This window comes from Platichthys flesus, chromosome 4 (genome assembly GCF_949316205.1).
Source record: "Platichthys flesus chromosome 4, fPlaFle2.1, whole genome shotgun sequence".
NCBI classification, from domain to species: Eukaryota; Metazoa; Chordata; class Actinopteri; order Pleuronectiformes; family Pleuronectidae; genus Platichthys; species Platichthys flesus.
In genome coordinates this window covers 17,433,260-17,453,474 of record NC_084948.1, presented here as the reverse complement: position 1 = coordinate 17,453,474, position 20,215 = coordinate 17,433,260, and the positions used below count along the sequence as shown (strand labels likewise).

Here is a 20,215-nt window from a genome sequence, read left to right as displayed (position 1 = left end):
TGTACTCTTATAGTGCAAGCATTAGTGGCACCAGTAGAACCATGGCCTTAGACGTGAAGGTGCAGACCGTCATCAAAGTCTAATGTCACCAGGGAAATGGTTTAGCTTGAGCACTATACAATGTTCGAATGAAAATGTTTGCATCAATCTTTCCAGTTTCATAGCTTAAGGATTCTGAAACCAAAACAAAGACAAAAATTGGCCTTTAATATCTGTGTCTCATGTTTATTTTGGTTTGATCTAAATAAAGTTAACCTGTCCTCATTTAAAGTTAGTCTAAGATGACTAGTATTCCAGAGACCCCCACATGCACATTCAAATCAGAAGTGAGGGAAAACTTTGGTTTATTCCCATCGTTCAAAAAAGTAAATAAAAAAAGCATATAGAACCGAATCGTAGATTTGTATATTTGTTCCCTTAAAATGTACATATAATATATAATTTACATACATCTCTCCAAAGTGGCTACAAAATAACACGTGAACCAGGCCACAGTCTCATTCACAGATCAGCTACAAAATTAAAACCAGTTACCTGTTTTAATATTGTGGCTGATTGGTGTGTTGGGATCTCCATTGTGGTTCTGATGGTCTTCATGGTTGTTTTCCCAGTCTCAGCACCCCTCCCTGCAATCCCTACCACAACCTCACACACACTCACTCACTCACACACACACACTCACCCTTGGCTTTGAGTGCTTCTGGGCTCATATTCACTGCAGCTTAATTTCAAACACTCCTCCCAGTACATAAGTCATAGATGTCACCATGCACGCGGTGTATATATTCCAGTGTGTATTCGAGGGGTAGAGTTGCGAGCCAGATGTGACAGGCAGAGATTGACTGTGGAGAAAGATGTCTTCATGTTTACAGTCACACACACACACACACAGGACACACACAAAGGACACACGCACACATATGCAGCCCAGCACTTCAGGACAGAGCTCTAATTTCACCACTGGAAATATATGAAAGAACCAGGCATCTATACATCATCTATAAGGCACCCAGCAGCCACACACTTACCGCACATAAGACTTGTTCAGTCTTACTGTAGGTCAGCAAACAACACTCCGATCCCCTGCTGTGATTCCACTGATTTTAACTCTGTGAAAGATATTTTTTATACTTTTTTATATTCGTTTACATATGTGAATTTGTTATTCTGATGTAGGGATGATTTTACTTTGGAAAATCTAAGTTTTCTTTTGCTCGAATATGTTTTCTTATGATTGTTGAACATCCCTTTCCTGCCACCTCAAGGTAACTGTTATACTGATATTAGTGAGGCATCATAAAATTGAGCATGTGGCTTTGAGTGCAGTGGGCCAGACTGGTGCAGACACAGGCCCAGAGCCAGGGCTACAGGAGAAGGTTTAATGTGTCGGACACATCTCTGGTTTTCCTCTCTCTCCCGAAGGCTTCCAAAAGAACAGGTTTATGGCTCAGTCAAATATCGTCTCTTTACCAGAGAGCCCAGGCCTGTCTCTATAAGGCCTTCGGGGGGCCTGTCATCATATTACTAACAATAATACAACGGAGAACAGTTGTTGACTTGATAAAGCAGTTTCTATTTGGGACTCTTTTAATTTCTCTCTTGTTCTCGCTGCCTTCTCTGTTTAGTGATTAACCCTCACTGATTTCAATCCTGGCTGCATTATTCTAAATATTAGGGTTTTTGACTGACCCCATGGCTGCACAGTCCCTTGCTGCCATATCTTATAAATTCATTCTTCTCACATATTATTTTGGACTTTCCTTTCTCTTGTCCCTCTCAGTCTATCCGTCCTCTCACTGTCTGTCTTTCTGTCTTTGTTCCAGGGTTGTTAGCGGCCCGAGTGAGATAGGGATGGAAAGAGGGAGGGATGGAGGGCGAGAAGGAAGCAGCAGATGTTGGGAGGTTGTGTGAATGTTAATGTCCTGACGTAGCCGTGGAGCTTAAGCCTCCTCCTCCTCCTCCTTTCCCCGCGTTCCTCTCTGAGCGCCCGCCAGGCTTTCTCTCTCGGGGTCTCCTGACATCCTTAAAGCCCGCGGCTCTCCTCTTCTCCGCTCTCCTCTACCTCTTTCTCTCCCATCCCCTCCCTCTCTCCCTCCTTTTGTCCGTCTATGGACTCTCTCTAGTCAGTAGAGAGCAGATCATCCCATGGCTAAAGCGGCTCAGGCCTTTGTGTTGGGGGGCTCTGTGGACCTGTAATGAGCCCCCTCGGCTGGCCCGCTGGCCTGCTTTGTGCTCACAGGGGGCTTTGAGTGAGTGTGTATGTGTGTGTGAGGAGTGGGATGAGGAGGAGCGCAACACTGGCCCCCAATGAAAGAGCTGGATGGATATGTTTATGGGTCACTTCCTGCTTGGCCTACATATTAAACACATACACACACTAAACACCATATTTCCATGACAAACTCATTTATTAATTTCATCAGTAATAAGATACGATCATGATTTATTTGTAATGTAAATAATTTGTAGGCTTTTATATAAATTATAACATGCTATATTATCATATCAATGAAATATAAGCATTAAACACACACATTTTAAATTACGGTATTGATCACAGTATTTATCCTCCATTCTGGAATATTTAATTGTCAAATGTATTTGCTACTGTCAAAAAAAGCTATGTTTCTGAATTTGATATACAGCATCAAATATTAGATCTACTGCTATACTGATTTTTCCATTTTTTAGATTAGATCATTTAATTTTTCTGCATGTCCTTGATCAGGGAACTTGTCCCGTCATGCAATGGCTAGATTGCAAGGAGATCTCCTGCACACTTGGCTGTATTTGTTGGCCACATACTGTCTTCCCCTACTATGTAGCACTCTCATTTGTTTGGTCTTGTTCTGTTTCTCTTTTGTCTCCTAAACTGAAGAGTGAGCACCTTCAGACAAGACACCTGCCAGGTTCTCAGTAGGAAATGTTCCTTGTTGTTTCTTGTCTTCATATCCTTGACACCCTGGATACTAAAGTATATCAGAAATGTACATGTACCGTCTTAGTCCTCCTCAGATATAAGGAACTACCTACTTCCATGCACACACACCACAGCCATGACACCCGTAAGTGTATATACTACTCTTTTCTTTCCTGTCACTTGCTAGGTTCTTGGCTCTTTTCATAGCGGTGTCCGTTTCCACTCAAATGAGCACGATCACTGTGCGCAGTGGGCCTCTCCTTATCCACACATCAATAGGGAGTGTTTGCAGAACACCCACCAAGGACCTGAGGGCCAGGGGTCATCAAAACCGGCTTCTCCCCATTTGAACCTTTGACAGCAGCAAAACAAACAGTCCTTAAGATCTCATCAGTGGCTTGAACTTGGCAGGTGCCCACTGGTGTGAATTAACTTTTCCTGGTGGTTTGCCATTATGACACCTTGCTGGAGTTGGTAGTAAGATTTTTGTTGAATATGTTGAGCTGCTATGCATATGCTTTACATCTAAAACTACACAATTAAAAATGCAGTTGTGAGTATTATATACTGTTTAGTTAATATTTTTGGACTTGGATTCAGGATAAAAAGATGAGACCTTTTGTTTGATGTCAGCCATGGTTTAAGTGATCAACAATATAAGAAAAATAAGTAAATGTATGCATACCACACTGTAAAAATACTACATTTTCTAAAGGTAAAAGTAATTGTTACAGAAAAATGCACTCTGATACTATTTTATCATTATTATTATTATTATTAGTCATGCAGTCGTGCTCCCGCACAAAAGAGAAAGAGTAAACGACTTGCACATTAAATGTGAGTTACTTGCATCTCTCTCGTGTAGTTCAACAGTTCTCCCGTAATGACCGACAGGAGCACAGGAGCCAATAAGGGAGTGGTTACAACACTTGGGTGTTCATGATTTTTCAGATTTTGGTCCGAAATATTGGTAACAAAAAGAACAACCTTGTTTTTTTCTTTTCCGAGCAGTTCTTAGGTGCTCTGCACATCTTAAGGTTGTCAGTCGGCTCTTGATGTTCTTCTGCAGTATGTTAATACCCTTCTGCTCCACTGATGCTTTCTTCCACTGCTTTTTAAGCTGCCTCCTCTCTTGTTCCAGGCAGGCTCTTTCCAGCTTCCTTCTGGACTTGGGTTTCCATTGTTGGTGTTATCCGCTCTTTCAGTGTCACTTCAAAAAAGTCCACTCCGTGGTCATAGATGAAGTTACCCACCCTCTCAAGTTTTGTCTCAACTGTGCCGTTTATCTTTTCCAGGATAGTGCTTAGGTCTATTGATGGATTCCCATTGGCTTTTTCCGATGCTCCAGGCCTGATTACCTTTGGTCTGTTTTTAAAGGTTTCTTCTCCCTTTTTGGTTTTCCTGGGCTCTATAGCCTCTTCTGCTACTGCCTCTGTGCTTGAGATAATTTCCTCAGATACAGGGGGACCAATGTCCTGCGAACTTTGGGTTGAGTCCAATCCCTGTGCACCTTAGCGTCAAGTGTTTTGGTCTTGTATGTAGGGCCAAAGAATGTAGCTGTCACAGGGAAAGAACAATGCGGCACCGTCCCCTTTTTTTATACTCAGATCACAAACTGGAAAAATGTAGACATTATAAATATATTGGTGACAGAGAGATGCCAGTGATGCTAAAATGTGCTCCCTACAATGGGTGTGACCAAAGTTTTGCGTCCTTAATTCTTCACTGCAGCAAAGGGTCTGCTCACTTGAAGGGGGGTTAAAATGCGAGTGGAACTATTGTAGTTGCTCCGGCAGTACATATACTATTTTGAATGCGATACAGTGAAGATTAGCATGACTTCTCTGTGGCGTAAAATATCAACCACGATAATCAGCCACTGCATTGACTGTATGGACACCTTCCTACCTTCCTGCCAAACATGCCCCTTACCCGAAACTTGGTCAGACAGGTAGCACATCGACGGTACCAGCAAGTCTCTGGTTTGCTGCTCTACCAGAGTGGAGGTGAGACGCACTGTTGCACAATTTGCGTCCGTCATAAACCTTCATAGGGCCAACCACCCTCTTGTCTTGTGGGGCACAAAGTGACTACTTGTCAGATCAAGTAAAAACAATAAATGAAACAAAATGTTTCCTGTCTCTGCTTACTTGTAAGTGAGAATGGCTGGAAACAGCTCCTGGTGCGGCAGGTCCAGCTGTCCCAAGATGGCCTATGCCAACGCCGCATACTTCCTCTTACAAGCTGTGCATTCCAAGTACCTCTTGCCCATGCAGTACAGACAGTCCTGTAGAAGCTAGCACCGGTCAGTCTGCGCCCACAGTTCGGACATGTGAGCCTGTAGGCCCACATCCTGTGGGGCACCAACAGGAAGAACCGGTATTGGTAGAAGGCATGGACAGAGGGGGTCTGCAAGTACAGGAGTTGGCTCCCAGGGTTGACCACCAGAGGCGCAGCCTGTCGGTGAGGAAGGGCTGTTTGTCTGTGCCGCTGGTGATAGAGCCCAGCCCACCCAGTCCTGCTGAGCCTCCAGCCCTACAGCAGAAGCTGCGACAATCACATAGCTAGATTAAACTCAAGCAGACAATATGGACAACTTCAAGTGTGCACACATGCCAATTATTGCAAACAAGGGTCATGTAACCAAATATTATTTAATTAGTTTTTCTTTACTTTTTATCATCTCGAAATAGGCCTGTCTGCTGGAAAAGTTGCTTGTAGATGCAAACTCAAAACAAAAGTCAAAATTCTGAATTCTTGTCCTATATTCATCTTAAACTTATTAGAACACATAAAGCAAAAGAACTAGTCTCACCACTCCAGAAGTGTTTTGCTGAACAAATACCCCTTGGTAAAGATAGATGAGAAGTGGGAACGACAATAATTGAATAAGAAGTGTGGAAACCAAATGTAACTCTATTTTTTAAAGATGCCAGATACATAGATAGATACGTCTGCAAGGCTGATGGTGCATGTTGGGTTACGAGCAAGTCTCTCCTGTTTGTGTTTATATGTATCTCTTTAAATCTGCTCTCTGATTGAGTGACAGACGTAAACAGGCAAACAGGGGCGTGACCAGCGGAGCTTATAGCAGCATCATTCGAAGACTAATTCTTCCACAGTAAATACGGGGTGTTAGGCTTCTCTGTCGCAGCAGGGGTCCTGAAGACACACACATACACAGACAATCCCTTTCTCTCCCTTGTTTGCCACTTCTTTCCTCCGTCTTCCTTGTGCTTCCAATTCCTGTTGCCCCTCCCTCCCTCCGCCCCAGCCCACCCCCTTAGGCTCTGACAGATGTGTGCTGAACAGACCACATACATGGAGGGTGTCACCTTACCCCCTCTGGAACTAAAGGGCTAATGCACCACATTTAGGAGGCTGCCGCCCTTTGTTCTGCCAGGGTAAGAGGTGATGGCGACAGGAGACTGAGACGAGATATAGTATATAAATATTTTTACATGTCCCCAGTCTCTTTCATTGCTTCCCTCCACATATTTTTCACCATAAATTTGTTTCCTCCCTTTCTCATTCATACCTTATTTTATCCCCGAACCCTACGCTCTTTGATCGTCATCGCCCCTAAGATGTAACAGACATCATTGGAATGCGACACAAGACTTTTTAGGCAGTGAATTACAGTTATCACACATTATCTGTCTTTTTCACATCACCATCACTGTGGTCGTAGTGCTGCTTTTGGTGTGACAGGACTACGGTGATTGTCACAAACACCAGCCAGTGGTGACCTTCATCTCAAAGGGGATTTTCTCGAGGGGATTACCCAGTAATAACTCGTAACTACCTGTTCTCTTTGCTGAACGTGTGATTGTAACAGCAGCAGTGGCGTGCTGCTTTACTGGGAGCAGTTTGAACTGAAGTGTGGGCTTTTGTTGTTAAAAGAATTAAGTGTTTTTGAGCCAAATGACGGTAAACAACAAAGAATGTGATTCTCTTTGTTGAGAGGGTCAGGGTTCTTATTTTTAATAGACTGGTTTTCTTCCTATATTACTGCTTTTGAATCACAATTTTGTGGATTATTTGAAAAGGCTCAGTCAAAGATCAGCATGGGAAGAATAAATTGGCTTATCAGGACTCATATAGTTTAATGATTAGAACAGCCTGCTCCTTAGAGGAGATTTGCAAATATTTATCCTGCAGCACTTTTAAACGCCAGTTTTAAAAGCTTCCACTTAAGACGTCAACAGAGATGCTCCCAGCCTTGATGCATTTTAGGGATTTCTATCGGTTCGTTACTTAATGTGACTTTTTTATATGTGTGAAATATTCAAGCTAAAAATGTATCTTGATAGCTTCCACCATATTCAAATAACTGAAACAATGAAACAAAAAAAGCAGAAATCTACTTTGCATCTGTGCAGGAATGTGTCTGCTGTTGTTCTTTGGAAAGATAATGGCACAGAGGGGTGTCCTGTAATTAACGTTCTGTAACTATTGATCATCTGGATTTATGTGCCATTACCTCACTGTTCTAGTCAACAGTTGTAATTATGTCTCACAGAGAGGGAGACGGGGAGCGGAGCCTCCAGTAACATAGGATCCACATACCTGAATAAGCTTTTATCAAAAAGCCTCTGCCGCTCACTAAGTAGCAGATTGACAGTGGTGGCAGACACACTGACCTCCAGAAGAGATGGATGGATGGATGGATAGATGGCAGGGTATGACTAGCTTGGTAAGAGAGCCATACCTCATAGTAAGAAGCTTTTGCTCCGACCAACTGAAAATAGGTATTTTAATGCTTTAATGTGGAAATATGAGTTTGGGACAGGTGTCTCCGTTCAGATTTTATCTATGTGGGTAAGAAGTAAGTCTTTCGGTTCAAAGGTCTCTGTCAATGGTGGGACAGCCTGAGTGACAGAAGGACTGTATGGATCAGAGGTTTACGGTCAATTGATTTTTGGTTTGTTTTATGGGTATAATAAACACAGGTCCTGCTGCGTCCTGTTTTTTTTCTTTCTCAGCTGTAGTAAGCTTGTGGCCCCCCCAATTATAGGGCTGCGTTCTTCAGAGGCTGAATTGAAGGACAGATTGCGTCAATGTGGTGTAACAAGGCTGTACCATTTTGAAGGCTCCTACAAATGTGGCTGAGAAGTGCGTCCTTCCAAAACCCTGAGCAACAAAGGACCCAATGATTGGATCATTCTTGGGCCAAGATGTCCCCAGGATTCATTGCGGTTGTGACAAAGCTAGCTAGCTAGCTATGGGTTGGCCGAGCTGCAATAAGTGCAGCGGCTCATGTAGCTAATGACGCAATGGTACAGAAAAGCTGGTGATGCAAATAGGAAATCCTCTTAGACCAATCCATCTCATTTTAACCTTGTGGACCACCAAGGCCACCGCTGTGAGTAAGAGATGTAAGAGATTTCTAACAAAAAGTGTGGGCACCCTGCATGGTCAGTACATAGCCATACACCATTTGGAAGGTATAACGGCTTTTAAACCCTTAAAGCAGCTAAGAGTTTTTAAATTCGATTGGATTTTCACGCATGAGTCCTTGCAACAGTCATCTAGTTCTGTGAGAAGATGCTTTGATTGAGGTACTGTGAGGGCCCTGGCAAAATCTCCAACTTTTGCCTCTAAAGGTAGGCCATCATTTATACTGAGGTATGTTTGGGATCAGTATCTCAATTTAATCACTGTCTATTTTTCCAGTCAGCGTAACGCTAGTATGTGATTAAATCCATTCTTCCCCTTACCAGTTAAGCTTTCCCAGTGACACTGGCTACAGTGCAAACTTGAACCATGATTGCTCCATACCCCTACTTAACAGTCAGAGAGGTGTTCATTTTATTAAAAAATTTTTTTTTTTAAAACATACCTTTGCTCATCGCAGCCAAAACGTTCTGTTTTAACTTCATCAGTCTCCAAGACTTTTTTCCAAAATTTTTCAGGTTTGTTTTGATGTTTCTTTGCAAACCTCTGATGCTGAATTTAAAGCTGGGGATGCAAGGTTTTCATCTGATGACTCTTCCACGAAGGTGAACAGTTGAATAGTGCATACGCTTTTATTTACCTTTCCAGCAATCTTATGAGCGTTTTTTTCTTTCTCAGGCTTCAAGATCTCAACTTCACCTCTGCTCTTTCTCTTAATAATAACTTCTTAATTACATTATAAACTCGGGAAACAACTTCCTTAAAACAGTATGAAGCTTTAAATGTCCTTCACTTACCCTATCCTAACAACGATTGTGTGAAATCCATATACAGAAAGAGACAATTCAGGTCAGAGACTTTGGAAAAAAGAGCTCAAATAATCCTCCACCTTGATTTTTTTCCCCTCGTTAAATTAGCATAACACGTTGAAAGAATACTTCATCTTTTACTTCTTGCCCTTTTTGGAGATCAGTTCATCTTCTATGCGTGACGAGAGGTGTCCAAACTTTTCATGGATCTGATTTACTATATTTTTCGTTAATTTCAGCTGTACTAACTGTGTAACAATAGAGCTTCAATAAAACATATCAACAAAAGTAATAGTTAGTTTATCAACAGAAAAAAATACTTGATTATCTGATAAGTGATCATTGTTTGAGTTTATATCAAGGCATTATACAGGAATAATGAAAAATTCTGCATTCAGTTTCTCTCTTTGAATATTGGATTTCTTTTTTACTTTTTTGTGATAATAAACAATCAATTTTGGCGATGGTTGGACAAAGCAAATGGTGCAAATTGAAATGTTCCACTATTTTCTTGAACTTTGTGACCTAACAATTAATCAAGAAAACAGAAAAATAGATTAGATAGTTTATAGTTGCAGCATTAATTAAACCAAGGGAATCAATTAGATTTGAAATAACTGTGATAAAAGAGAAGGTCGGCAAGTACATATTCAACCATTAGATTGATCATACAATTATCATTTAAGTAATTTTTCAAAACACTAATGCCACATTGTGTTTCAGGTTTAGCTTCTGTGAGTATTTACAGCTTTGCTCAATTTTTATGATTGTAAATTGTTCATGTTCCTGTTTCAGAATTCTATGAGAAAAAACAATACATTTGAAAACATCTACTTTTGTAATCATCACAGTCTTAAATTTCATAGAACAAACAAATAATGGATTAGTTGAGACAGCACTCATTAGTGGCTGCTCTTCAACCAAGCTCTATTTAATGTACGAGTAGGTGCTGTTTCTGTCCTCATTTTGTTGTCAATTATCGTTGTTTCTTAATGGTTGCCAGTTTTTCACAAGTCTGAAGGGTCTTAAGTCTGAAAGTACTCATCAAATTAGTGTACAATTTCTCTGACCAGCTTTTGGGGAACAATATAAACAGTATTAGAGAGAAAATGTCAGCCACTTAGAGGAAATTCCACGATCGTCTGTGTGTGTGTGTGTGTGTGTGTGTGTGTGTGTGTGTGTGTGTGTGTGTGTGTGTGTGTGTGTGTGTGTGTGTGTGTGTGTGTGTGTGTGTGTGTGTGTGTGTGTGTGTGTGTGTGTGTGTGTGTGTGTGTGTGTGTGTGTGTGTGTGAGAAAGAGAGGGAGAGAGCGAGATTGAGAAGGCTTTGTTTTTCATCTGTGGGCAAATTTCAAACAGCATCTGGTGAGCTCTTGAAAAAGACCATTATGAGTATGTTCAAATCCAAACTGAAACGTTTTTGTGCCCTCCTTCCTCCTCCCTCCCTTTTTTCTCTCCTCCTTGTTGTCGGTGTTTGGAGACACATGGTGATGTTTTCTCCTCCCCCCTCCCTCCCTCTGTTTCTGTTTCTCTCTTTCTCTCCCTCTTAACTTGTCGACATTTCCATAACAGAAAAAGAATATTTTTAATTTGCTGCTTTCCATAATTTCGCAACATATGGTATAAACGATTTTGATGCAAATGTATCTGCTAATTATTTGCAGACGAGCCTTAAACAGGCCAGCCATTGAAGTGAAATGAAAGCAAATTTGCAATCACCTTAAATTTTGCTAACCATTTACTGTTAAGTAAACTTTGCTAAGTAATTTAATTACCTTGGACCGCTGGCAGGCGCTCAGGGCTTTTTGGTAGGGGAAAAGGGGGGTGGAATGCAGAGTGAGAGAGAGATGAGTAGAAAAGAGTAAGGACAGTATATACTGGTAATAAAAGTATTATTGAATTCCCACCATGTATAAGGCAGTGCTAAAACCTTTTTTTTTTAAGGGGCACTTTTTTAAGAGAAAGGCACGGAAAAGATGTGAATCTTTTAACAAGTTGTCTTGTCACATCTTGTGGTTTTTTAGCGTCAGACTATCTCAAGTTTGTGTGTTTGTAAATGTTTCTGCGGGGCTTTAATAGATGTAGCTGTCCAATTGGCCCTGGAGTAGACATAAATGGATTGCAGCAAAGTGTAGACCTGTGCATTCCTGCCTTCATGAGTTGTAATAATTTCTGCCCTCTGACACACTATTCTTCATGTTAAGGCCAGGGCTGCCCAATTATGCCAAAACTGCAATCGCATTTCCCCTAATACTGTGGTCATGGTTGTTAATCATGACTGTTGGTCTGTCAGTTTTAGATGGAAAATAAGTGTGACTTTACAGTGTGGCACAGCAAGAAGATCCTTTGCTTCATATTTCATTGTATTGCACCAAATAAAATGTGTTTTTTTACTCTTGTCACCAGGAAAAACGACTTAATTGTTGCATTAAAAAAAGCAAAAATTTATTTTTATTCAAATCACCAAAATAATTGTCAGTAGGTAATATATATTTCACCTATCTGCACCTCACTGTGCTCTGGTGTCCTCTTGCGACCCAGAAGCATGCAGGTCGGGTGCATTTCAAACTTTAAATGGTTCTTTGGTGTGAATGTGTATCTGTGTGTCGTGATAGACTAACAGCTTCTCAAACCCCACCCCCGCCCCCACCCGTGACCCTGAATACGAAAACCGAATAAGGAGATATAGAAAATGGATGGCTGGATGGATGTTCAGCGTTCCTGTTACTCTGGACAAGGATGGGTTGCTGCAGTAACCTTGGCCTTCACACACATCACACTGGATTCCTTCAATGGCTCTTTAGGCGATTGAACTGATTGGTAGCATTGCTTTAAGGGACAACATCAACTCTGAGGCTTGTTTGATGTCACTTAAGACTCCATATGAAATATTTACTTGATACATACACTAGAATAATTCAGTATTAACCTTCTTTTTTTTATCAGCAGCTGATATTAATATTATCAGTTGTGCTCAATCCTTGTGTGATTGAGCCTGATGGCCGATGTGTGTCCTGACAAATGGGATGAATGATGTGGCAGAGCAGAGCTTCTCCTGAATAGCAGTGGATCTGTTATTGTAGCTGGTCACAGGTGACACTTGTTCAGGTCGTAGAGCGTTGTTGATTAGATTACATCTAAAATCACAGAATGCCTGGAAGCAGAATACTGAGCAGGTCAGGGCTTTGTGTGGAACCTTTGCAACTGCTCATACATGACTGTTTGGGTGTGAGAGATATATTAAGGTGCAATCTATGAATGTATGTTTACTGGGATCTAAATATTCCAAAGTTTAAAGGTTGTTAAAACCTTACATGGTCGTTTCTAGATGGAGCAAGGATTAAACTTATTAAAAGATATATATTATATTATATAATATATGTATTAAAATTATATTATAGGTTACGATACCAAAGAGAAGGAGTTAAAAAATATAACATTTAAACGTTATGAAAATGAGGGTGCAATTGAGCTTGTGGGAATGCCAAAATACTTAAAAACGTAAAAGAAATGCAACGGTGGAACAGTAAGACTTGTGTTAATCTGCAGGGGACTTTTTTTTTTTAACGTTTTCAGGTTGTTTATTTACACATTTTTGCTAATGAGTCAGCTTTTGAGTGTTGTCAGCGACTGGCAAGAAGTGGCAGAGGCAATGGTGCACAATGTATTTGTTACTTCAACGTAATTTTCTAAATATCAAACTACAAGATCTATAACAATTATAATGTTTTGCGAGTGAATGTCCAATACGCAATTCGACATGATTAATTCAATTTAATTTGTTGGGTGTTGTCATGGCTAACGGTCAGTGGTGTGAAAAACACGGACACCCTGTGCAGTTCTGTAGCCTTCGTGCTGGACTGCATCAACTAACTGCAAACACGCGGGTTAGATTCTTAAAGCTTCACATGATCAAGACGAATATCTGACTTTGCTGCCTTTTTTCCTCTTCATCAGCTTCTGTTGGTTGTGTGTGCGGGTGCCAGTGCACTCAAGCGTTTGTGTGTGCTTGTGCCTGTAGGTTAATGGATATGTCCTTTTCTGTGTGTTACTGTCATGGGTTTAGCTGCTTCTATAACAAGCTCACCCACCGTTTCAATTTTAAATGTAACTATAAGAAAAGTTTTCCTGTACAAGGTTGTATTTTGCTGTCGTCTATAACCAGCTGCCATTTCAAAGAAGGCTACATTCCTCAAAGTTTTTTATCTTCTTCCTTTCTCCTTTCACACCAGCAAGGCTCCACAGACACACACAAGAGGGCGAGGGCGAGGATGGAATTGAAGTAATAAAAACCCCTTTGTTTTAGTTTGTATTGGACCATTCATCATCACTTTATTTAATACGAGTCTGTAATTGTGCCATCCCCAACCATCGCTAATGGCTGTGTTCGTCTGTGTTTGCTTTGTTGATGGAAATGAATGAAATTAGGATAAACAACCGCAGAGTCGCGTGTAATCAAGCCCTGATTAATGTACCGGCGTTTCAGCGCCGTTTCTCATTCCACAACACCTGATATCTTTCCCATAAACAAATTGTGTTTGTCTAAATGAAGAAATTAAATGACGCATTTGATGAGTTTATGATTGACCCGGTCTGGCTCGTGGCTCATTACTCTCTGTCTGTTGAGGCCAAGAGGTATGTGACTAATGTTCTGTCACTTCCCACACGAGAATTTATCACCACCACTGATTAATGGCAGCCAAACAGCATTTTAATAATTTTATGATTGTGGTTTCTGGCAGTCACAGAGAGAGATTGAGAGAGGGAGAGAAAGGACGGTAGCGCGCGCGCGGGGGGGGGGGGGGTGTTTAGAGGGTCCTGAGATAGAGAGAGAGGAAGCGACAGAAAGTGTTCATCCCAGATTAAATGTTTCATGCCATTGCCGGCTGAGCAGACGGAGGCATGATTATGCGCCGTGTGAACATCCCCATGAATCTTCCTCTCTCACTTGAAAAGTATTTCATACACATGTTTAATGAATTTCTCCCCCCTCATTATTACATTTACTTTTTCCACTGGAAAGCATCAAATTGGCAACAGATCAGTGTAAAACGCCTCAACGGTGAGCGATTGCTTCCCTCAGGAGGTGAAATATGGAGCCGGATCGTGGAATGGGACTGATTTACAGGTTAGGAGATATTGGGGGTTAAAACATTGGTGCGTCACATGAAGATCATGATAACGCCTGTAGATTTGAATGCACAGACTGATATTATATTACAGCTGGAAAGGGTATGACTACATACTATTTTAAGTGTCATACTGACAATTTACATGTATTTTGTCATGTAGAATTAATCATGAACTGCTCTTTTACAAACACATTCCAACATGTGAGGATACTCTATATATATACATGATGTGTCTTGATAGTATGTGTGAATGACTGGCACTTTGCCACAGGGTTACAAAGAGGCTGCACAGACAGTTAAAAACAATGATTCTGTCCACACCAATATTTGGAAAAATGGGCACAGACCTGAAGGGGTTCTGTTAGTGATCTGTAGATGCTTGCACGGTAAATGAGGATAGAGAGGCTGCATGCATCAGGAGGAATTACAAGACTGACCTCTGCAGCATGTTATTAGTTATGTGACGGCACTATTTCATAAGAACATCTTTTGGCTTGTGCCCGTTTCACTCTGTGATGTGTTTTGAAAGTAGGTAAACCTCTTTTTCTCTATTGTGCCTTTCAAAAACGGGTAGTGAATTGCAACAAATATATATCAACTATATTAACATAACTGCTGGATAATACTGACCCACCTGTATCAAGGTGTATCTTAACTTATTCTGGAAATGCAATTGAATATTACTTAGGGTTAGGGTTAGCAGCTTATTACAGTCCCTAAAACGCTGCTCTGTTATGCTAAGAAGACCCCGACCCAGCTCCCGGTCTCTCCTTCCTCACAGCTCACCTGCAGTTAAGGAGCCTGCTCCAGCAACTGAGTCCCGCCCACATGTTGACAAGGTTGGTTTATTAGGTGCGTGACATCACAAACCCTGGCTGAATCTGTGTTTCTCAGACTGGCATTTGTTTACTGCAGTGTTATGGTGGACACGCTGAGCCATGGCACTGACTGTTTATTTCACTCAAAATATTTCTTTTATCATAAAAAGACAGAAGGGGGACATGTTAACATTTTAAAACTTTATTTTTACGGGGGGGGGGGCTCATGACCAAATTTCGAATGATGTGGGCTTCATCATATTTCAACACCTTGATTATTTAAGCATTAGTTACATATTATGACCTTCTGTTGGATTGATGCATGTGCTTGTGTTTATACTCCTGGGGCCTGAAGAGTTCAATTCTACATGTATATGCCAAGGCACATACTGTACTGAGTGCAATGGTTTTGAACAGCATGTGTTTCATTCCTGCCACACCAGCAACCTTTTCAAAGTGAATGTTAGTTTGAATTAGATTAGTGTGGGTCATTTTTCCTCCTAACTCAGAGACACAGGAATAAACGCAGCGCGGCTTATAAACATTTAGACACCTGTCGTCTCCAATCTCACGTGGCAGCGCTCAGGAACAGATGGAAGTCATGAGTTGTTTCAAACTTCTAATGAAGTCTTAATTTCATACAGATTGCCCTGTTACCCTGCCCAGACATGGACACACACTCACACACACACACACACACACACACACACACACACACACACACACAAGCACACGCACACACACTCATTCAGCGTATTGTTTCTCTGTTCTCTCTTCTGTTACATGTTTCTGTCTCCCCTATCTCCCACTCAGTGTCCTGTTCTCTTTCTTGAAGTCTTTCTCCACTTTGTGACTGTGGAAGTTGGTTGTTTAAACACTTTCTCCAAAAATCAGTGTAATAACCCGTCTCACATTCGTGCTTTGAGACTAAATAACTTCCACACTCACACTGACTTTGAAGCAGTTTTAGGTGGTGATTTCTTCCATGATTGCTGCTAAGGACAATAAATTCCTTCAGACATGAACATGGCATTTTTCCTGAAATTTTTGGAAAGGGGCTGTATATTAGAACACCAATGTCCAAGCCATTTGCACAACTTTTCCTGTCAGCCGCCAAGTATCCGTGAATGAGCCCAGCGTGTAAGTCTACAGCTGGAAAATGTCCGGAAAGTTCACAGCGATGGAGTGGACGTGTGGACTTTTTTTTAAATGTGAAGGGTGCAAAACTAAAAAGAAACCAAAACGGATACAAATATCTCAGGATTAAAAAAGATATGCCGTACAGAAGATGCCTGCAGATATTTGAGAGCTTTTCGTGACAGGTGTGTCGATGTACAAAAAATGTGTTGTTTTTGGAGCTGAATTTATGCAGTGTCCTGCCTCCTGCATGCTCTACCAATTAATGTTATGAATATTTACCTGTTGTAATGATCACGTCTAACCCAGAATTTCCCCTGCTGTGCTCCTTATATGGGAAAGGCATCTCAGATCCAATTCTCTGGACATTTTCCAGAGTTCCTGTCTGAATATGTCTTAACAGAAAATCACCAGGTGGATTTATCTCTATTAGCTGCAATTCCAGTTTCTTCCCAGTACATACTGTTTTCTCAACATGCTTATGTCCCTTGTCTTCAAATTTTGGCATCTCCAACTCCCTTCTTCCCGCGCTGTTCCTGCATGTCTTTTGCATTCGCTGTTGGCGTTGGGCTTACTGTCCTCTCTCAGTCATAACAACTTAAACAGCTCTTCTCTGTGTGGCGCAGGGGGCTGATGACAGAAACATCCACCCACACTCTGCACTTCCACGTTATTTACAGTAGGCTACACGCACACATGCACACACACATGCTCATTTACACCCATCTAAATTGTTCATATCAAGATACCGCACCCAACACTTTTCTCCTCTTCCTGTCTTCATCCCTCAGTCCAAAACTGGTCCTTCTAATAGAGGAGTGAAGAAAAATAAATAGTTAATTAATCCTCCGTTGGCTCAGTCTTGCATATTTCTGCCTAATTAGTAAACCAGGCAATAAGGGGCCCCTGGGTACCCGTCTCCTCCAAGCCAGGGCCCCGTCTCCCAGAGCAGAACTCCAGCCGTGTGTTTAAGGAGAAATAAATATCAGAAAGTACATCGCCCCTCTTTCATCTCCTCGTGCTGAGAAGAGGGAATTACTGCGAGATAATTAATGTTCATTTAATTTCCCTTCTTTCTTCTGCTCATATATTTGCATTCTTCAGGTATTTCTTGTCTCTCCATGTTTCCATCACTCTCTTTCTCCCTCACTCATGTACACTCACAGAACAGGGCTTTTTTCATAGCTCTGACATCTGCAGGACACATGTTCGGAAAATGTAGAGTTGTGTGAAGTCAGTGCACTGTGAATTAGTGTGTCAGCCTAAAAGAAAGATGTCTAGGGCTTTATCTGCTGATGGTGAAAGGATGTTTTTCTGAAGTCTTGAACATTATCCCTTGTTACCCAAGACTAATAATTATTTCTCAGTTTGATTCATGTCTCTTTAGAACTGATGGACAAAGTTAAAGCCAATCAAAGCTGCAGACTCTAGTGCAGAGATTGATACTCAGAATGAAATGATCTTGATTCAGGATGGATGAGCCTTGAAGTTACACACCTGCAAAGTCACAAAAAACAGGCATGAACACAGGTTGAACTTTTTTGGGCTTAACTCTTACCAAGTTGCTTTTCTAAAATGGCAAGAAGGGAAGTTCAAGCTAATGTAATTGCACACTGTCTTTTTTTTTTTTTACATTTCGTCAAAAAATAACCGAGTACAGCCTTAAACAACCTTTTACTTTGATTCAAGTTCAAATGTTGTCAGTAAACACTTAGCAGTAAGAGATATAATTTGATAACATTTTAGAGTAAAACATATTGTGACCCCTTTCAGAAATGATACATTGGCATTCAAACTGAGAATGTCCCTGCCCTATATGGTAAATTGTCAATGGTAAATGTATATAACACTGTTCTAGTCTTGACGACCTATTAAAGCACTTTACAGTTCAGTTTTCTCCATTTACCCATACACACATGGGTTTCACAGTTTTCTATGAAGCCATCAGGGGTTCAGTTATTTGCCCAATGACACGACAACGTGCAGAATGTGGAAGACTGAGATCAAACTGCCTTCTGGTTAAAGGATGATCCGCTCTACCCCCTGAGGCACAGCCTCCCCTGCTGTGTGTCTATGTAAAAGGAAACTTGGTGGGGGCATATTGTTTCAGGCAGCAGTTAGAAAATCAAATACCTTATAATACTAATAATTTATGACATCAATTTTGAGTGATAGATAGAGAGAGTGTGGGCTCATCAGGGGCCAAACTAGATATAAAAGTAAATGTAAAGCTTATGGAGTATTATACAGCAAGTTTTTTGTATAGTTTACATCACGATCACAACTAGCCTAATGTGGCTGCTCAGTATAATAAGATGGAAGTTGAGTTGTGTGCTCTGACAATGTTCCGTATGTCAACATGTACACCAGTAGAGGATGTTTCTTGTGACAGATGTGAGTTAACCTGGCTCCTCATAAATTGCCCCTCACAACAGGACATGTACGCTCAACCTCTTGTTCGCTGGATCCCCTTCACTGTGTATGTGTGTGTCTGTGTGTGTGTCTGTGTGTGTACCTGTGTGTGTGTCTGTGTCTGTGTGTGTGTGTCTGTGTCTGTGTGCGTGTAAGAGAGAGAGGAAGGACATGTATGATCTATGTGCGATCTATATATCTAAGATTAGTTGAGCTGCAGTAGTGAATTAGATGTGTAATCTTGTTTCTAATAGTGACAAACCTTCAAATCCCCATTCTGGGCTAAAACCAGACAGAACCAGGTGTCTGACCTTTGACCGTGGATTGATAGAGTTTACTTACTCACAAAGGCTTATGGGAGTCCTGATTACTCCTGCTGGGACCATTTCACCTGAGAGTCACAGACACACTGTTACAAGGGGGATCTATAAAATTTGAAAAAATATGTAGTTTGACGAGGGGGAGAGGGAAAGTGTGGTTTGTTCCCCTGTCTTTTCGGGGAGGGGTGAGTGGGTCCTCCAGATCAGGCCTAATCGGTGGGATCAGCCACAGTGAATAGGCTAGTCGTTATTCTGAATTGGCCACGATATGTGGTTATATGATAGAGAGCGAGGGTTTAAATCCCTCAGCCGGCATTGTTGGGTCTTCTATACAAGCTGGCTTTACTCCGCACATATATACACACACATACACACACACACACACACACACACACACACACACACACCAACCGTGTGAGAGCACGGATGAGTATTGATGATAAACGTATAATCCCCACACACACATACACACACGCACACAGCATTAAACCCAGTGGATTACAGCTTGGGGAATTACGGCAGGGATTTCTGTTGTCTCTCTTTCTGCCTTGCTCTTTCCTCTCCTCCTCTGCTTTCACTGCCCTCGCTTGTCAACAGCCCCACTTGGCCCGGGCTGCCAATCCAAAGCTTTGATGAAGCAGTGTCAGCTATTTGTTTGGCCGAGCACAAACGGATCTCTGAATAGAAACAGTGTATGAGAGGGAGCGCAAGAGAGAGAAAGAAAAATCTGAACGAGAGGGAGAATGGCCATCTTGGCATCTGATAATATTGAGAAATAATCTGCCACCTTCCTCCTCCTCTGCTTCCTTTTTCTGTTGTCTCTCTCACAGGTCTCTCTCTCTCGCTCCTCTCTCTCATTCTTAGCTCGGTGTCTCGCCCTTTATCTCTTAAACGCAGACTGTGCCAGTGTCGGCTTGCAGCTGATTACCGGTGTAATCACTCACATTTGAGATGATCTGATAGGAGAAAAGGCCTCCAAATCATCTTAACACCCCCCTGAATCCCATGAACTTCTTCTCCTGAAGACGTTGGCCAACAACAACTACTTTCTTCTTGTCCTCAATATTTTCTTTCTTGAACAGTGGGCCAGAAAAATTCCCTCAGAAAAGCCCAGTTAGAACAATGACTGGGTAAGCCCATTCTGCCAATATCCCCTGCTTATATCAGTGTAATGTAAGCCCTGGATTTGCCGGTGTAAGTAGATTGGGGCACAATGTAAGTACAAGTGGAGTTGATGTAGCTAACTTAATGTTGGCTTCCTGTGTCGTAGCG

At 41.5% G+C, this 20,215-nt stretch overlaps 1 protein-coding gene across 1 annotated transcript in view; it reads left to right on the top strand.

The window, feature by feature from the left end:
- rsrc1 (arginine/serine-rich coiled-coil 1) overlaps positions 1-20,215 on the top strand; it is a 114,373-nt gene that overhangs the window by 53,471 nt on the left and 40,687 nt on the right. The window lies entirely within an intron of this gene.